Source organism: Sinohyriopsis cumingii, unplaced genomic scaffold (assembly GCF_028554795.1).
Source record: "Sinohyriopsis cumingii isolate HCF-2022 unplaced genomic scaffold, ASM2855479v2 utg001747l, whole genome shotgun sequence".
Taxonomy (NCBI): domain Eukaryota; kingdom Metazoa; phylum Mollusca; class Bivalvia; order Unionida; family Unionidae; genus Sinohyriopsis; species Sinohyriopsis cumingii.
Window position 1 is genome coordinate 301,921 of NW_028316043.1, and position 21,645 is coordinate 323,565.

General features: G+C 35.7%; 1 long non-coding RNA gene across 1 annotated transcript in view; it reads left to right on the top strand.

The window, feature by feature from the left end:
* The first annotated feature begins 8,238 nt into the window (after positions 1–8,238).
* Positions 8,239–21,645, top strand: part of LOC149771647 (uncharacterized) — a 331,773-nt gene continuing 318,366 nt past the window's right edge. Inside the window, exons 1-3 of the long non-coding RNA XR_016418198.1 lie at positions 8,239–8,785; positions 9,305–9,426; positions 20,133–20,247. This is a non-coding gene — a long non-coding RNA (uncharacterized LOC149771647). The remainder of the gene's footprint in view (positions 8,786–9,304; positions 9,427–20,132; positions 20,248–21,645) is intronic.

Genomic DNA, 21,645 nt, shown 5'->3' on the forward strand with positions numbered 1-21,645 from the left:
AACAATCTTTTTTATTTTGCATTTTCACACATGTCTATTGGCAGAGATCGACTTAGAATCATGAGAAACGTATCAATTGATATCAAACTTGTCAACATCGTTGGTTGTTTGCGATTGGTATGACTTATTCGCCTATATGGAAAATGTTCGGTTAGGAAGGCACTAAACGCAAGGACGTACAAATGAAGACGTACTTCATAAGACGCATACACATTATTTACCGTTGAACAGCTTTTATTATATGTGTCAGGTTTATAGAATTAGCATCGAAAAAATGTGATACGATCGCAAAACGGGAATGGCAGATGGACATAGCAAGGATACGATGATCGGTAACGTTGCAAGCGATACTGAGTGAAAAATACCAACTTTTCTATTTTGCATTTTCACCCATTTTATATTGGCTCAGATCTATTTAGACTGATACAAATTTATCAACTGATATCAAACGTGCCAAAATCGTTCTTTGCGATTGGTATGACTTATTCGCCCATATGGAAAACTTTCGTATAGGTCAGATGTAGGCACACGGAAAGACAGATAAAGACGTGCTTAATAAGATACATACACATATTTTGTAATTATGTACAGCTTTAATTCTATGCTTCAGATTTATAGTATTAGCATGGAAGTATGTGCTACCATCGCAGAACGGGAACGGTATATGAACGTAGCAAGGATATGAAGATCAGTAAAGTCGAACCCAATATTGAGTAAAAAGTACACTTTTTTGTATTCTGCATGTTCACACATGTCTGTTGGCACAGATCGAGTTAGATGAGAAACCTATATATTAATATGAAATTTGTCAAAATCGGTGTTTATTTACTATTGGTATGACTTATTCGTGTATATCGAAACCGTTCGTAGAGGAAGGCATTGGGCGCACGAACATACATTATGAAGACGTACTTAATAAGAAGATATATAAACATATTATTTACTGTTGTACAGCTTTAATTATATGCTTCAAATCTATAGTATTAGCATCCAAGTAGGTGCTACCATCCCTAAACGGGAAGGATGGAAGCATCAAGGATACGAAGATCGGTAAAGTCGCAAGCGACAATGAGTCACAAATAGCAACTTTTTTATTATTCATTTTCGCACATTTTTTTAATTTTTTTTTTTTTTTGTTTTTTGTTGCACAGATCGATTTAAACTGATGAGAAACCTATAAATTGATATCATATATGTCGAAATCGGTGGTTGTTTACGATTGGTACAACTTATTTACCTATATGGAACATGTTCGTGTAGGAAGGCATTTTGGCGCACGCAAAGACAAATGAAGACGTATTTAATAAGATATATAAACATGTTATGCTGTTGTTTAGTTTTAATTTTATGCTTCAAATCAGTAGTCAGCATCGAAGTATGTTGTAAACTCCCCCTCCCCTTAGTATGCAACTGCAAGCACACTTTGTCAAATGCTAAAAGGCACTAACTTTCTTGAAAATTATAATAATCAAAAAAATTCCGGATTCGTATATTATAACGTTATAATGCGCTTTCATTTTCCGTCAGGTGGGTCTCCAGGTCGAGTTGTTATGAACAACAGGAAACAGTATCGTACATTCTTTGCTAAGCGATCGCTCAGGTGGTGCAGTGTCTGTACAGAGCGTCCGCCTTGGATGCGAGAGGTCGCGGATTCAAACCCCTGCCGAATCACACTAAAGACATAAAAATGGTACTAGCAGCAGCCTCTTTTGGCGCCCATCATTAAGATATTGGTGTGAGGATAACGTGATTGGGTGGGACAAAATGCTGTATGTTTGTGGCATGATGCCACATTGCTAGACATCATTATAAACTGTCACAATGCAGACATGGTAGCGATATGATTGCATTTTTTTTAAAAGCTACGTTAAAAAATTACACACACACACACACACACTTTGCTTGGTTATTTGCTATTTGAAGAGATGTAATATTGTTCATATTTCAACCGCTTTTTATTAATGATCATCGATGTGACCAACATATACGATAATAATACTCCCGATGATGATGATGATGGTTGTTGTTCTGATTTCTGTATTACTACTGCTCCATTGGTATATTATATATCGAACTTGAAAACAGAAGCACTACCAGCAATAAAGCAGCTTTGAAAACAAATCGCACTTAATCGATATCAATATATATTGACATCAAAATGAACGTCAAATGCTCTGTGCAACTGTATCGAAATGAACTATTACATGCTGGTTTTTTTTTTCTTTTTTTTTTTTTGGACAGTTTTAGACCGAAAAAAGTAGTACTTCAAGGCTCTGTCTATGGTATAAATATGTTCATGTACACTTTTCTATTGTAACTTGAAGTGTATAGACTGCAAATACGATGAAGCACAAATCGAGGACGTCGAGTGTTAGCATTGGAACAATGTTACTACTTCGGTCGAGAAGGATAACGACCTATATATGTATTCCTGCCCACTACCATGTAGGATATATCAAACTGTATATTACTCAAGCGCTCTTTGTCGAGCGTGCTGGTGTGTGTGTACAAAAAAAAATGGAATATAATAACTTTAACTGAAATATATACAATTAAATTCTATATAAAAGTGATGCGGCACCTGGGAGTAAAGCAAAAATGGAAGAAACAAATTTCCGGATCGCTACTATCAACAGCAATGGGATAGACAAAGCGAAAGCAGACAAAGTAGCCAAAGAAACAAACTTTGATGTAATAATGATACAAGAAACACACTATAGAATTAAGCCAGAGTTCAAAATTTTAGTAGAAGACAAACTTAACGCAATAAAGATATGCAACAATTTTGCAAATAATGATATTAGAGTTGGTTGCAACAATAATATTTTTAAAAAGCTGGGAAAGGTTTGAGGAGGGGGGAATTTTTTAAGGGACGGTTGCTACGTGTTAAAATGTTTAATTGGCATATTATAAATGTGTACATGCCAGCTAATAGAAATAAGAAACTAATTTTAAAGAAAACTTATATACCTACCTACAACAATATTCGATGGAAAATCTAATCATAGGGGGAGATTTCAACTGGGTAACTATAAATTAAACCAGTCTAGCAGGATTGATAAATTTTACGGAAATTTTTATGATCCATTAATATATATTAATACTGCAATAACCAACCAAAAGCTATCAGACCATTTCATGCTCACTATTGACCTAAAAATGAAAAAAATAGAAAAATGTGGGCCAGGACTATGGAAACTAAATAATAAGATTTTAAATGACAAAGAATATGTCGAAATAATATTAAAAAAAGAAATTGAAACCGTCAAAAATGAAGAAAAAATTAATATAATAATTGATTGGGATGTTTTAAAAAACAAAATAAAAGGAATAAATATTCAATACTCAAATAGAGGGCGGAAAAAACCCAGAAAAAAAGACAAACACGAACTCAAATTAGAACTAAGCAAAACAACAAACGACGATGGAGAAAGAAAAAAAAAACGATTGACAGACAAAATTAAAATCGTTGAAGAAGACGAAAATCAGGGGAGAATAATAAGGGCGGGAAAATTTACAGAGATCTACAACGAGGCAAAAAACGTATATAAGCGAGAAGAATTTAGAAAAGGGGGTGATACAATTTTAAACAATATCAAAATAAACAATGTAACCCATACTGTAAAAGAAGATATCCTAAATAATATTTCCAAATATTATAAAGAACTATACACCACACACCACACAGAACATATACTTCAGCACAATCGACAGCTACTTAAAAAATGTCGACTGTGAGATGACATCAGCAGTACATAGAGACCAATGTGATGATGTCATCTCAGATGAAGAAATCACAAAAAGTATATCAACACTCACAAAAGTCACCAGGGAAAGATGGACTCATCGTGGAATTCTACCAAAAGTTCCACGGTGAACTGACGCCGATCTTAAACGCTTTGTATAATAATATAGTTTTAAATAAAAATAAAATGACTAAATCTATGAGGGAGGGAGTTATCACAATTAAATACAAAGGGAAAGGGAATATAGACGAGATTAAAAACTGGAGGCCTATATCACTTTTAAACACGGACTATAAGATTTTAAGTAGGATTTTAACAAATACAGTAAAGGGTAAGATAAACAAGATAATTAATGTAAATCAAACTTGTGGGGGAGGGATATACAAAACAATATTTTAAACATTAAAACTATAAGTAACTACATAAATGAAACTGGTATGATGAGTGCTATGGTACTCTTCGACCAGGAGAAAGCTTTCGACTGATTTGAACAAAACTGTATAAAGAATGTTTTTAAAAAATTTGGTTTCGGACCCAATTTCCAAAATGGACCAAAATCCTACACACTGGGATAATTAAACGGGAAATGCACGAAAGAATTTGAAATACAACGATCAGTGATACAAGGATGTCCACTATCAATGCTAGAATACGTAATGGCAATATAAATCCTACGTCACACGATAAGAAACAACCCAGATATGCAAGCAGGGGCGTATTAACCATTAAGCAGACTAAGCACGTGCATAGGACACCAGGGCCAAAGGGGGCACCACAAAGTTGAGAAAAGGGTGAAAAGAAAGAAAGAAAAAAGAATGAAGATTTTTAAAAAAAAACTGATACAACTAGTGCAAATTGATCATGATGTTCTGTTTCTTGATCATGGTACACCCTAGGGTTATCTTCTCAGATGTACGTGGAAAAGAGGGGGGCACCAAGATTTGTCAGTGCTTATGGCACCAGTGAGCCTTAATCCGCCCCTGATTATACAAGGCATACAAATACCAAACCTAAAATATAATTAAAAAATGCTCTAACATGCATATGATTGCAACATCTTTATAAGAGAGGGGAAATGCTATAAGCGTCGGGTTCCAAAATAAACCACAACAAGCACGAAATCTTAAAAATAGTTAACTGGAGGGGCAACCACCCTGGATTATCGCCCCCCCCCCCCCACACACACACTTACTGAGAGACACTGTAAAGGCTCTAGGGGTTTACTTTGGTAATAAAAAAAGAAGCTGTAGAAAATTATGAACATATTATCAATAAAATAAGAGAAAATGTGAAAATCTGGCCATGGCGCCATTACCTATCATGGAGCGGGCCCAAGTGGCCAAGACTTATTTATACTCAAATATTAACTACATAATTAAATCCATAGATATGGATAATACAATTTTAAACAAAACAGACAACGAAATAATAGATTATATATGGAATCATAAAATGCATCATGTAAAAAAAGAGACATTATATAGGGCCAAAAGTAGAGGGGGCTTGGGGTTGCCGAGCCCTCTACTACTATAATTAACTAACATAATCAATAGATTAAAAAAAATGCACTCAGACCCGGCAACAGCGTGAGAAGCACCGTACATCTACTGGTTCGGCTTCACCTTGAGAAACCGACCAGAGATATACAAAAATAACAAATTAATATAAAAAAATCGAAGTGCCACGCAAACATATGAGAACTAATTTTAAAATATAGAGACAAAACAGATTTATGCAAAATTTAATAAGTAAAAGTCACGCTTGGATTAGGGAGGAGGTAACCAAAAATATAAAATGTAGAGTAGAGCAGGACAACTGAGGGGGTAAATTGGACAAAAAATTGGAAAAATTGGGGAAAATAAGATCTGTCAAAACACAAAGTATAATTTTTAAATACCTGCACAACACCTGGCTAACAGGCGAAGAAACAATCAAACATCGTATGCTGAGGATAATGCCGAAATGCCCTTTATGTAAAACAGCGAACTTCACCAAACTACATACGATTGTCCAATGTGATAAAACTAAACATAATAGGATAAAGTTAATAATGAAAATTTGCAAAAAATATAAGTATAACAAAAATAACATTTTATTCATAGATTTAGACTACGAAAACAAAATCGTTCTAAAATGTATAGACTATATAGTAACTACGATGATATCCTGTGGACAGGTGATAAAGATTTTTAAATAAGATACGTGCTAAAAATAAGAATATTAACCACAACAAGAACTCAATACGTCTTACGACGAATAGATACTTACCATCAGGTTGATATAACGCATTTGATGTTGGAATTGGGGGAGAGAGGGGGAGGGAGGAATAGGTATTACAGACCGAAGGGTCGCGTAGCGCAATTGCGAGCTGATGCCATACCCATACCCCCTCCTCGCACCCCACAACAGCCATATTTCAAAGAAAATTTCAAATTCTATTTCAAATATTTCAAAGAAACCCATATAACTTTTTTTTTTATAAGAGAAAAGGGAAGAAAGGAAGAAAGAAAAAAATAAAAGAATTTTGTAATTTAATTTTTTTTTCTTCTTTCTCTGAAAGAAAATTCTAAAGACATATATAGGAAGGGATACAGGGAAAATATAAGGGGGAAGTAAATGGCGATGACATCATGGGGCTAAGTCACAGGGCTCAGTGAAGTGCATAGGCCCATCATGAGTCTTTGAAAACACCCAATGTAGAACATAAACAGACAAAATAAAGACACAAATACATACTGTATAACACTTAGTTTAAAACCCTACTAACTTCTCCCGCACTGCATGGTTGACCACTATAGAATAATGTGGTCTCATAAATATAAATGGATCTTTCAATAAAGCATAATCAGATAAACTAAATAAAGGAGGCCTAACGCGACCCAGGAAAAACACATAGAGCATAAAGAAGCGTGAACCTTGGATCGAGCGTAACCTACCTATCAACATCTTTAAAGACTATTATGAGGAACGACACATATTATCACTCGAATAATAAAATAGGAAATTATTTTTTTTAAACAAAATCTAAATAGTACACCATTCCATCGTCAAAATTAGAAAACCATAAAACAAATTAAAAGATACAATATAACATCATAAAGGAAGAAATACAACTGGGAAAGATATTTGATCTATACTTGCTGTCTCAAACATAAAGAAAATATAGCATACACACAATATAACACCATTACATATAGCAAACACTGAGACCTAGGCGACATATAGCAAAGGTTACAAAACATTTCAAGGGAATGAACTTCGAGCAAGGTGAGGGAAACCAGACTCGGACGAACAACCCTTTAGATAACACTATGGAAACATAAATACCCCATCAAAAATTCTAAAAACTAAATTTTTTATATAAAATTTTGTTTTAATAAAACGTAGAACACATCTGAGGGGGAAATACACAAATATAAAATTCCTTTTATTTTTTTTTGGAAATGGGGGCATCTGTCCGTTGCCCCCCCCCAAAAAAAAAAGTGTGTGTGTGTGTGTGTGTGTGTGTGTGTGTGTTATTATACCCATTACATTACTTGCAAAATATATATGGTGCTGACATTTTCGGCAAGAGGGAGACCTACCGATATTCTGCATATAATTATTTTAATGTTTTTCAGAGCGAGAGTATTGGGGCCTGATCTGTTCAATATATTTCTCAACTGATACAGCAGGTATAATCAGAGGCGTAGCTGGGGGGGGGGGGGAGGGGAGTACATATGTCCCCGGGCGCCAAGGTACAGGGGCGCCAAAATGAGACTTACAACGTTACATTATAATAAGTAAACAAGGGTAATATTCAAAAATGTGATTAAACGGGGAGGGGGCTGGGGCGCCAATTTTATAGTTCGTCCCCGGGCGCAAAATATCATAGCTACGCCTCTGGGTATAATAGAACCCCCCCCCCCCCCCCGAGTTTGCCACAGAGCGCTCGTGTAATATACGGTTTAATACAAAATACATGATTGTGGGCAGGAATATACAAATTTTGGTCGATATACATGATCGTTGGTATCTATTCAAACGAGGGCCATGAAATACATTAGCAAATTCCTACAGTATTTTAAGGCAGGCGATTACGAATTATTTAAACCACGTTTTTCATCTGTCACAGATTTTATAATCATTTTGAAGTGGCTGCTTTATCTCGAGGAAAACGAGCGGTAAGTGTTATACAAAACAAAATCTTAATAGCAATTTGATCACTTTTGCGTCATTTGACAGTAAGAATAGTAATAAATAGAGGATAATTTCTTTTCCTACGTTAGGCCTAATACCTGGTATGTTTTTTAGTGTGGTACACACACAAAAAACAACCCCAAAACAACACTAACAACATTTTAAAAAACCCACAAAAACGAGTGCCGTGCCGAAGCCACGGGCTAAAATGCTTTATTAACATTTATTTTTATTTATAGCATCAATCACAAATTGAAATATATACAGTATTAGCGTTGGAAAAGAAAGTTTTCTTTTTGTTATATTTTTTTTTCTCACCCTAGCGAAACACTTTCTGCAAATGACCTTAATAAAGAAAAATAATAAATTAACCTAAACCACTTTGAATGTCGACCGTATCTTTTATTTACACGGCATCATGCGCGGAAGAAAATACCAACTGAACCGGGATTTCAGACAGCAGATGAATTGAAGTTGATTCATTGAACATCATTAGAAATTGTACAATCAAACAGATGCAACAATGAAAAGCGGAACTATGAAAAATCGAGAATGTTAGATTTGCGAAGGATTTATTCCGAATCATTGTCTGCTAATAGAGAATTCATGTCAGTTGCTGTGTCGGCGATGCCCACAGAGCGCGCCGTCCAAATGTGAAGTTGCGTTTTGCTGACAGACATAACACTGTGCTATAATTTATCTGATGGCATATAAAGAAGCTGCTTAAATTATAGTATTTAAAAGTTTCTTCATTTTGTAAGAGCTCAAGAAATTAATTCTGGTTTGAAAGACAAGATGACGGTAAAACTCAGAAGACGTAGCTGTACAGTACCGTTGGTGTTGGAGACATCATAATAAAGGTAACTGCGTTAACTTCGCTTTTTGTTTGGTAATTTGTTGGATATTATCTTTTGCTGATCTTCTTTGAGCTTGGAGTAAATTTTACATTCTGAACATTTTTATTTGCACTTATCTGCTTAATATGTATTGCTGGGATATCATATAGAATATGAAGTCAGTATAATGGTACTATATTTTACATATTTGAATGATAAAAGACTGGTAAATGATATAATGATAAACTACAAAATAAATAATTTGCCCATTATCCCAAATATGTTAATTAAAACAAACATTGAATGTAAATTCAGATATAATGAGCAGTTGTAAGAAGTAAGAAATAACATTTTATCCATTGAACCTATTATGTGTTATCATCATCAGTTTTAAAATAAACACATGGAGACAAGTTTGCTTAAATTCTAAAATTAACACACACACACACACACACACACACACACACACACATATGGTATTTTAATCTAATACAGAAATGGTGACATTGATATATGCAGACCAATAGTTTTTTTCTTCGACAGATATAAATTAAAAAGCCTAATTCTGAGAGTTTCACCTACAACATTCATGATGGGAAAGGGCCACTAATTAAGAGCTGACATATGTGGAAGAAAAATACCATCCATGTTGAAAAGAGCTAGAGGTAATGTGAGAAAACATAATTTATCAATCTTATTTAACATTTTTGTTGGTATTTTATCTCAACTGGTCAAAAGGCTAAGTGGGTTTATGTAATGGTCCAGAGTGTGTTATTTATTTCACATCCCCTTGTGTCTTTCAACAGTAAGAAATTAGCTACTTTGGAGTCCATAGTTCTGATCAATTTGTTTATATAAAACTTGGTTTTGGGCTTAAATCAACATCTTGGATAAATCTAATAATGAGCAAAATCCAAGTATATACATGTGATCATGTATAAGACTAGTTGAGTTTTTTAACCAGCCTAAAAGCCATACTTCCACAATATAGGCTAAAATCATTAAGTTGTCCTTGAAGTTTGATGAGTGTTAACCATTAATAATAATAAGGTGATCTTTCATCAGAGTATGTTACCACCGCATGCAATATTTATACATGTAGTGCAGTTTTTACTAAACGTAGAATACATGCTTATATAAATGAGATCTAGATTGAAGAAGTGAAGATGCATACAAATACATGAGGTTATAACCACTACTGCTGATTCAAGTTTGATCATGCTTGGCCATTGGGCTTATATAGTCAAGTTTCACAATGATGCTTATTATGAGTGTGATAAAGGTATGGTAGTGAAGTGACCTTGCATCTGATTGGCAGAGTTTCTTATGATTTGCACAACAGTGTTTATGATCCAATTTAGATCTGACTTGTTTAATTATTTGCTTGTATGTCTGAGGCTATAAGCAAAATCTATGCATATAATGTGGTGGTTCTACATCTCACTAGCCATTCTTGCTACTGCTCTTAAAACTATTTCTCATTAATTTTATCAGACTTGGTGAATAGATTTATCTCATCAAGATATAGCAAAAGAGCAATTTTGTAAAAACAATATTCATTCATATTAAACTCAAATTCTGCATCTGATTGGTTGACCTTGCAAATACTATAAGGGCTCTATTTCTGACCAAAAGAGTATTTTGATCTAATGTAGCAGAAATGCTTATTTGATCAAAACATTGAACATATTTGATGACAAATAAGAAATAGTTTTTCATGCAAATTTGATAAACATTGATAAATCGGTTCATATCATTAAAAGCTTGGAAGAGTTTGATTACATGCGAGACCATCACATATTAATCATTCTTTATTTAGAGAATTATTTTTGTCAGGATTTAGTAAAATATGTAAAATCAATATGGACTGGTTTTGTTATGTACAGCAACACTAGTTGTTTACTGAGTACTGAGGGAATTGGAGTAAGGCAAGGGTACATTGCAGTAGGTAACCTGGTTGACTTGATAACAGGATTTTAACACAAACATTTTTATCAGGAGTCTAGCATACTAACCATTGATTCACTGCAGATCCTGCCCCCATTAGTTACCTTTTAATACATAAAGCATTTGGTTTTTTTATGTCACAAATCCCATAGGGATTAAAATTAACATCATAGGTCTCACTGGATAGTTTTGTATTTTGACATCCCTCTAATTTTTAAGGTAGAAGGCATGAACCTAATTATCACAAGACTAGCATTTATAAATTTACACATAAGCTAAATCTATAATGTGGTTCAGATTTACTTTGAGTTAGGCATGGAAATAGGTTGGCTTGTTGGTGACTGCCTGTCACAGTTAGATGAGCATTGGAGATCATATGCGTAACTTAGTCTGCAAATGAGCTGCCGACTTTTATTTGTGTCTGCTACAGAGGTAAATATAAAAAAATCTTGATGGTAGAGGGGTGATGAAAAGTATGCTAATTTGTTATAGTACTAGTGAACTTTATTCATGCATAAGGCACATACTGATTATTTTAGTTGCCTTGTCACAGAAAAATATTGAAAATAGCTATTTCTAGTAAAAGATGAATGTAAAATGTACCTGCATCATTTGACCCTACCAGAACCAAACTAAAAGCTCAAATTTGTGCAGCTGCTTTTGCTCCTCACAAACATAATTGGGAGTATAACTGCTAACCCTACCCTCTAGCACACATTTCATTCATTCATTGGATTAAAGTCGCGTGCACCTTTCGGTATGTGCGACTGTTTAGTTTGTACACGTTTGTGTACTTTTTGAATTTAGCGATTAACCGCTACTTATACAATGCCCCCAAGCAAGCAAGCCGAAGCCCAGGTGCCCCAAAAGGTCCCGCCCAGGCTCTCGTCGCTGCAACCTTCTCCATCGCTGTACTCCGTTGGTGGTCTGTTTCTCCATCCTGCATCTCCTTCCTCTCTCATTTCAGGCAGTAACCGAAGCACACCAGCAGCAGTATTATTAAATTTTCGTTGCAATCAATGCCCAGTTCCCTATATTTATTGGGCTATTCCTGTACTATCTTGCCAAACATGTGATTGTCACATACGCTTCAGATATTCCTGAGTTGTGAATTTTCCTATCTTTTGTAAGGTCTATTAAATTTTGTGTACTTTGCGTACTTGAATTTTCCGAAAATTTTTTCACATCTAGTAGGCTTTTAGTAGCCCTTTATTTTGTTTTGGAGATCTCAGTTTGGTTAAGTATTTCGTACGTGTGGCTTTAAACCAATCAGTGTGTTTCAGGGCCAGTAAGTTGTTGGTCAAAAGAGGGCTTTCGTGGGTCAGAATGAAAGCCCTATGTGGTAAAATTTGTTTGTAAAAAAAAAAAAAAAAAAAAGAAAAGAAAAAAAAGGTGGGTAGGGAGTGTGTATGCTATATTTGTGTGATGGCTATAGACATTTTTGTTCGTTTTTCTGCTTTTCCCACATATCCCGACAACACACATTCACGCTCACTTTCTCATTCACACTTATAAATAGATGTGTGGGGGGGTGGCCTTATTTCTTTTGTTTGATTTCGGGAAGGCAATTCTTTTCATACTGGCGGGTGGGGGTGGTTTGATTATTTGAGGCATACTCTTTTCATTGTTTCTGCCTTCATTCCCCAAGGTCTGCAAGTGTCCTGTTCTTTCTTCTTTTACTGCCTTAGGACGTTTAACTTCATTCTGTGCCTTTTCCTGCTCTTCTTTATTTCAGCTCTTTCTGCCTTATCCCGTGTCCGTTTCTGTTTTGGTCTTCTCGTCCTTTTGATACTGCCATGTTCGCCGTGAGATGTTTTCTTCGAGGGAGGTGGTTTGATTGCCTTTGTTTCCCTTCGCTTTGACCACTTGGCTATTTACCTGTTATTTTTGTTTAGCTTAGCTATTTGTGATTTATTTTAATGTATATTTTTTTTTTTTTTTTTTTTTATATTTTTGTTATTTTTTTTTGATCTTACGGGACCTAGCATGCCGTTATAATTCCGAAACAGTGATTTTGTAATATTTTGTCCTTATCTGGTTTTTATTGTTCGGGTTATGATCGGCTGTGCCAGTCTGTGAACCCACGATACCGAGCCGGCCGTCACAATTCCCAAACAGTGATTTGTAATATTTTGACTGGTCTTTGATTTACTTTTTAATATTTTTTTTTTTTTTTATTTTTATTTTTTTCCTTTTTTTTTTTTTTTTTTTTTTTGAACCTACGGGGCCTGGCATGCCATTATAATTCCAAAACAGTGATTTTGTAATATTCGTCCTTATCTGGTTTTTATTGTTCGGGTTATGAGCGGCGGTGTCAGTCTGTGAACCCACTAGCCCGAGCCGGCCGTCACAATTCCCAAACAGTGATTTGTAATATTTTGATTGGTTTTTTTCTTTTTTGGTTCGATCTTTTAGGTTTATTGGTTTTAATTTCTTTACATGGTCTCTCTTTATACCCAACCCTTCATTCGGTTTAGATTTGTCCCCTTTTGCCTATTTTGTTAATGAATGTCATGATGTTATTATAGGTCATTCCTATATTATTGTTTTTTGCCACAAGTAACTCCGGGTATGTCCACCGTTCTCCTATTTGTTCCTGTTGAGATTTTAGTTCGGCCCTTTCCTGGTTGTATTTGGGGCATATATTTATTAAGTGTGCGATTGTTTCTGGAGTTGGGCAGTAGGGGCAGTTTTCGGTTGGTCCCCTTTTTATGTGTTTCCCTGCGCATCCTGCCAATAGTATTTTACCTGTTCTTATTCTATTTATTATTGTTATATCGTATGGATTTTTGAAGGTCGGACTTTCGACTTTTCTACTTACTTTTTTTATCATCGTGTGTATTAGACTGTTTGCATCCGATTTTTCCCATAGCTCTTGCCACATGTCATTGATCTTGTCCCGGATAATGCTATTGATTTCAGTGACGCTGTATGCTATATTTTGGGCTTTTGGTTCGTTTGTGGCGTTTTTTGCTTCTGCATCTGCTTTGTCATTGCCTGGGATTAGGATGTGAGAGGGTATCCATACGAATTCAACGTGTTTGTTGTTTTTTTCAATCTCTTTAAGTAGCGATCTTGCATGATTAATCGTATTAGGTCTGCTCTTGGATTGGTCCGTTGCTAACGATTGTAGTACACTGTAAGAGTCGCTTAGAATGAGTGCCTTAGTTGTGGGGTATGTTTTTACGTATGTTAATGCCATTAGTATTGCCATGAATTCTACCGTGTATATAGCGCATTGGTCTGGGAGTCTTTTTCCAACGGCGACATCTAATTTTGGGATCACTATCCCTGCTGCAGTTTTATTTGGATTTTTGGTTTTTGATCCATCTGTGAAGATTTGCGTGTATGTCTCGTATTTGTTGTCAATGTACGTTAGTATTGATGCTCTTAGTCCTATCGGGTCATTTTGTTTTTGTCCTAGTTTACGTAAGCTAAGATCTATTTGTGGTGTGGGACAGGTCCACGGGGGGTCTGGGTAGTACCTTATTTTTTCTGGGTTGATATTTGCGATTTGAAATTTCCTTTTTAATTCTATAATTATTTTCCCACTAGGTATTTTTTTATTTTTTCCTTTTGTATCGAATGGTTTGTCGCATGCTAAGAGGGCTTGTAGCGTGAGGTGGTTGGGTTGGTGTATTGATATTCGAGTCGAGTATCGCAGCATCAATTCCTTCCGCCTTAGGTCTAGCGGGGGTTCTCCTACTATTATTAAGATATCTTGTGTGGGGGTACCATTTAGGACGCCGGTGCATACCCTTAACGCTTTTGATTGGACTGTGTCTAGTTTCTTTAGTAACGTGGCGTTCGCCGCTCCATATACCTGGCAACCGTAGTCCAATTTTGCTCTTATAAGTGCTCAATATAGGGTAACGAGTGTTTTTTGATCAGCCCCCCAATTCACCCCTCTGAGGTTTCTGAGGAGGTTGATGTCTCGTTTGCACTTCGTTACGAGTTCTTGGATATGAGCTGCCCACGTGAGTTCGTGGTCGAATACCATACCTAGGAGTGTCGCTTGTTTTTCGAATTTGATGGGTACCCTCTTTAGGGTTAAGTTTGGAGTGGGTGGGGGGTGGCCACCTCCCGGATTGAAAACTATGCCTACTGTTTTTAGAGGTGACAATTTAAATCCCCATTTATCTGTCCAATTTCCTATATCGTTTAGTCCTTTTTGTAAGTGCTTGGTCGTTTCTCTGCTGGCCGGGTTGCCAGTTTTCCATACGGCGCTGTCATCGGCGAATTGGGATAAGTCAAGGTGGTTGGGTTTTACCGCTGTTTCCAGGTCGTTTATCATTATATTAAATAAAGTTGGGCTGATTACGCTTCCCTGTTGCGTGCCATTTTCCAGTTTGTATTGTTCGGAGTAGTCTTGTCCTAGTCTGACTTGTATCTTTCTATCGGTTAGGAAGTTAGCAATAAATTTGTATATATTGCCAGTTATTCCGTATGGTTTAAGTTTTCTTATCAGTCCCTTAGTCCACATTAGATCATATGCTTTTTCCATGTCTAAGAAGATGGCTGTAACATATCTGGATTTTTTAAATTTTTCTCTAGATGCTAATTTGACAGCGGTTTCTAGTCTCATGAGTTGGTCTATTGTGCTTCGGTAGTTGCGAAACCCGCTCTGTGTATTAGCTAGTAGTCCTTTGCTTTCTAAATGGTATTTCAGCCTGTTGTTTACCATAGTTTCCATTATTTTACATATATTGTCTGTTAGTGATATGGGCCTGTATGATTTTATATCGCTTGAGGGTTTTCCAGGCTTAAGAATCGGGACCACTACTGCCTTTTTCCATCTTATAGGTATGGTACCGGTTTCCCATATTTTATTAATGAGGTTAAGTGCAATTGTGACAAGTTTTTTGGGTAGGTTCTTGTACATTTCATACCCCAAAGTATCCTCCCCGGGGGATGTGGTCTTTTTGCCGGCGAGGGCCTTTCTCCATTCGGCTTCTGTAAACGGAAGGTTTAGTGGGCCGTCATTATTTCCTGCTTCCTTTATGTTGTCAGAGTTGCTTTCCTCAAATTGCCTTTTATGATTTTTAAACTTATCCTCTAAGTTGGGATTGCTGCACATGTTGGCGAAATAGTTTGCGAATAATTCTGCCTTATGTTTGTTGTTTTGTCCAGGTATGTTGGGGGTTATTGATTTAGTTTTGCCTCTCATTTTTTTAATTCTTTGCCACACCTCCTTCGATTTTGTGTTAATATCTAGTTTTGAGCAGAATTCTCTCCATGAGTTTTGTTTAGCTATCATAATAGTTTGTTTGGCAGTTTTTTCCTTTTCCTTGTAGTAGTTAAAGTCCCTATTATTTTTAGTTCTTTTGAATTTGTTTAGAGCTCTTTTTTTCTCTTTAATTGCTATTTTACATTCATTATTCCACCAGGGCACCGTGGGTTTGGGTGCTACTCCTTTAGTTTTAGGAATTGTTTCTTGGGCCATTGTGTTAATGGTTTCTATTAATTTGTCATTAAAGGTGTCAATGTCCCGGTGATATGGTTTCTGGGTCGATTGAGTCACCTATCTGTTTGAACCTAATCCAGTTGGCCTGTTCATATTTCCATCTTGGTGTGAAGGACGCTTTATTTTGAGGTATTCTAATTTGTATTTCTATATTTATAAGGTAATGGTCACTTCCCATAGGGTCGCTTTCATCAACTTGCCAATCAGAAATGCCTGCTAATCTTGGTGTGCATAGAGATAGGTCTATTGCTGATGTGTGGCCTGTTCTGTCATCTATCCGGGTGTGCATTCCGTTGTTTAGAAAAACTAAGTTGCATTTTTGTGCCCATTTTTCTACAATTTTTCCTTTAATGTCCGTCTTTTGACTCCCCCATAGTTCATTGTGCGCATTGAAGTCCCCGCATATTACCACCCATTCTCCACAGTCTTTAATCATTTTGATTGTTTCGTCTGCACTTAAATTGCGCTGCTCATTTGTTTCATAGAGGTTAACGATTAGTACCTGCTTAGTTTGAGCGGTTATTTTGACTATCTGTATTTCGAAGTCATTGGGCGGTCTACTATCTGTTAATTTATGCATTTCTGATGTAATTCCATCTCTAACAAAGGTTGCTAACCCCCCTCCTCTTGCTGTGGGGGATCGATGCTTTAGGTATTTGGTGTTGTAGCCTATGATGTTTGGGATACGTGAGGTATCATTTAGGTGGGTTTCCTGTATGCATATAACATCTGGTTTTCTTTCCTGTTCAAGTATTTTGTTATTTAGTTGGTCAGTGTGGGCCCTAAGGCCGCGTGCATTCCATTGCCATATTTTGATTTCTGCTCTGGAATCCATCTCTAGTGCAAAAAGTCTTAATAGTTTGTTTAATTTACTGTTGTTTTCGTTTTATGCGTGTTTCCTACCAGTGAGGGTGCTACCTATTTATTTTGTTTTTGGTATCCTGATTTTTGTTTTGGCCTGCTTATAGTTTACCCCATGGGAGATCATATATTCGACTAATAGGGCTTCCTGGGGCATTCTGCGTGGTTTGGTTTGTGGTTACCACTACAGTTAGCGCAGTGCTGATTGGTGGCGCTACATGTTTTCCGGTCTGGGTGGTGAAGACCACATTGATTGCACCGGAATAGGTTTCCGCAACTCTTAGAGTAATGCCCCCAATTTTTGCAGTTGCCACAGAACCGTGGTTTGTTTTTGAAAGCAAAAATTTTTTTAGCCTCGAGTTTTTCGGCTATTTTGATAGTTTCTGGGGTGGCGCCCTTAAAAAAGAGTACCACTGCAGTGCTATCCTTTCCCCTTCTTGTTTTTAGGCAGATTGCTTTCTCTACTTCCTGTCCTTTACTCCTTATGTAGTCTACTATTTCATTGGTTTTATTTTGAGTTGATACGTATATGACTCCTTTGTTGTGTGTTTTTGGGGGGTTTGGGTCTATGTGTTGTTTTGTTCTGTTGTGTCTAGTGACCTGAACATTTATTTGGCCTATTCTTTCAATTTCCATATATTTGGCAATCTGTTGTTCAGTGGTGCATTTGATTATCAGCAAGTCATCTCTAGTGCTTTTAAGCGTGAATTCTCCTTGGTGATGTTTGTTCAATTGCCATGCTATGGTTTTAAAGGCTAACTTCGTTATTTTGGAATTTACTCCCTTGACGAAGAGAGTCAGTTCAGCGGGGTGTTTCTTGTTTTGGATATTTTGCAGACTGGTCTTTTTTCCCCTGGTGTTTGTCTCTTTAGCTGACTTTGTTTCGTTGTCCATAACCGGCTTGCTGGGTCTTGTATTCTGACAGTTAGTGTGTTCCTTATTCTTTCTAACTGGTATTTGGGATTTGGTTTTCCTATTATTCTTACCTTTTGTTGAGTCGTGTGTGACTGCTTTATTTGTGGTAGGGTGAGGGCGTTCTGTTTCATCTAGTAGGTTCTCAGTTTGAGTCCCCTGGCTGCTAGTGTTTTTAACCAGCGTGGTCTGGGTTGTTTTTGTGCTTGTTGAGTATTGTTCCTCAGTTTGGGTACTCATGTCGGATGTAGTTTTGCGGTTACTCGGTAGATTGTCCACATTCTCGTTTACGCTTGGTGACAGGTAGAGTCTACTCATCGAGTCAGTTGGGGTCGAGTTGAAAATTGGCGTTAAGAACTGTATCTGTCGTTTTTCTCTTAGGGGGGATGAGACTGCTTCGGAGTAAGTTTGCCTTAGTTTATCTGCCTTTAGGTTGACCAGGCAGCTGAGATAACTATTTGATGATGTGACATTCATTTTGTTGTTATCCATCTTGAGTTTCTTTATTTGATGTAAGGTATATATGACGGGATATTTCTTTAGTTTTAATCCTGGGTTTCTTTTGATTTCTTGCAATTTATTTGAGTTTAATTCTAGCTTAAAGCTATCTTAACTATACTTTATTCTGCTTAGTACTATGAAAAAGCAACAGCTGTAAGGGGATATGCAAATAGCTTTTATTCTGATTTGTGTAATTAATTATTATATTACTATTATCCAATTTAAACTTATTGAAAATTATTTTCTAGCCAAATGGTCAGAGTAAAAGGTTTTACTTACCCCGATCCAATTTTCTTTTTAAGATCTTTAGAGTTTTTAAATACAGCCTTCTAATTATACAAGTTTCATTACATTGGTCAATAATTAGTCACATGTGATGACACTTGTAACTAATCAAACCACAGCAACTGAGAGCAGACTAAGCACTGATATTTATATGGTACAGTGGCAATATACAGTCTGTCTGCCGCAACACATGAAACAAACTGGACAAATCTGAAAGCCTTGAATTTGACTTTATTTATCTGTATGGTAGAACAGAACCTGAGTTGAAAAGCTTTTAAAGAAAGACCTTGATATCAAACCTAATAATAACTGCAGGAGTTATATTATGGATAATTAACCATTCTCTCAGTTTCAAACTGGGCATTCCATCCCATGGGGTTCTAAATGTAAACCAAGTGTAACTGATATCCTAATGAACTGTAAAGACCATAGCAGCACAACAGCAGGGGACCAGATATGTCCAGATCCAGAAATCATAGACCAGTTTCAAACTGATGATGAACCACATAAAAATTACACATCTGCTAGAACTTATGTTATGAAGATAACTTAAATTGCATTATTATTAATCCTCCTCCTCACATTCATCATAATTGAGATGCATCATATATGTTTTATTGTAAAATAGTTTATGCAACATAATTCAGTGAAGACCTTTGCTGCCAATTTACCAGTGAACCATTTGTTTCAGTGAACATATTTTATGTTGTAACAAGGAGCATCATTTAAACATTATGATACACTTATCATACCTGTATATGAAATCTTAATACTAACACTTATACTTGCAATACTACTACTAATAAAAACACCTGCATTGATAATTTGATTATGTTCAATTGGACTTGTATGTAAATGATCACCAGCTGTATGAAAAGACATATTTTAATATATAGATATTGGATGGAATACTAGTTACCACAATTGAATAGTCATATGATAAATGATATATTATTTTAAACAATTTATATTTGCAGTGAAACATACTTTTACATTATTTTCACTTAAATTTCATTTATAGAGCAGTATACTCTGCATTCATTAAATTACTGAAATGGTTAATAATACAACAACAAATTCTGCAACTTCCAGAATCACAAAAATCAAAAGATATAAACAAAAACTTCCCTACATGTATCAACATTTGTCACTTAATAGACAGAACTCTGAAGATTTAGAATAGGATGTTAACAAATTAGGTATTCAAGTTAAAAAGAAAAAAATACCAAGTAAGCTTACTACCAAAAAAATCAAACAATAACAGTGAATTTTAGTACATTCCCAGGAAACAGAATATATGATTTTTCTTAACTTGATCTGATACATCTTAAATCTATAGAAAATGATTCATATTGTATGACTAAAATATTATGTAAACAAAAATTCCATCACTTTTTTCAGATGCAACATGCATACCCCAACCCATCCTTCTTGATCATAAAGTATACCAGCATTCCACTATAAGATGGGGAGCTGTAGTTGCTCAGTGGTTAGCTTTCTGGACCTGTGAAATAAGGTAGGTTCAAATTCTACCATCAGACCAACCTGGGTTAGCTACCATGGTGTGTCCTTGGGCAAGGCACTATACTTAAAGTGCCTTGGCACTAAATAACTTACTTGTGTTGGTTTACCATAAAAGGCCAAACCAAACTCAAAAAACAACAACTTTAAAATATGAGTTTTGTCAATACTAAGTAATTGAAAATCATACTGAAGAAATGTTTTTGTTAATACAGTTTAATGGATCTAAAAAATCTCTTTCTTCTGCAGGAGTTTAAAATGTTAAATTAAAAAGGTCATGGTACACATTGCTTTGTTCGTACACATCAGGCTCCGTAACCCATATCCAACTAAAAATTTTAGTAGAGTCTGAATAAAACATATTTTAATCTGGATGATAATATTCTTTCTCCATTCATATATTACACCACCAAGATTGATCCAAATAAGATTACATTTTACTATAACACTGAGGATGAGTATGCCTCTTAACAACTGACAAATGTGGAGAGAATGGAGTTAAACTGAACTTTGATTTCTTTTCAACCATAGCACAAGATGATCATTTATTATGAAAAAACCTGAATAAAGTTGGAGTTCATAACCATGACAGTCTTGATACAATATGAATTCAATATATTATTGTTGTCTTGAGGTATAGTTCTGTATATTACAATCTCACACAAGATCAGGGTATATTTTAGTACCATACAGTTAATTCGGGATTGTATTAATACCTATTCTGGTGAATGAACATTAAATAAGATTTACTATTTTGGAACCAGTTGCAATAAAGTTTACTAAACAAGAGAAAATATGACTTTACTATAATATCTAAAATGTAAAATCTGCAAACAGAATACTTGCTTGACTTTACACTTCAACTATATCATAATATTTATTTGAAATGAATTTATACAAATGGCATTAAATTGGGTTTCAGGCTGGTAATGACAATGGTAGTAGTGAATAGGGACGGTCTAGGGACTAGGGAACTTCCATGTTAAAAAGGGTATATCCACTCTGGGGACTATGTAATTTAACATGGGAGAAAAAAAAATATCCATTCTAGGGACAAGGGGAATTTAACATGGGAGAAAGAAAAAAAACTATTCACTCTAGGGACAAGGGAAATTGAATATGGGGAATAAATTGTGGGACTGTCTTGGGACTAGGGGAAATGGAACAGGGTCGGGACCCTATTTTAATAAGGTCCCGACCTGATGGGTCTATGAAAATGGAACAGGCGAAAATTGAAACAGGGAGGGGTCTCTATTTTTTTATTATTTTTTTAAACAAAAAAAATAAAAAAAGGGGTAGGCAATTGAAAGTCAAGATCTTTTCGAGAGATAGGAATGGCCCTGAAAAGGGTTTTGTGTTCATATACCCTTAACATAAAGGGCATCTGTGACAT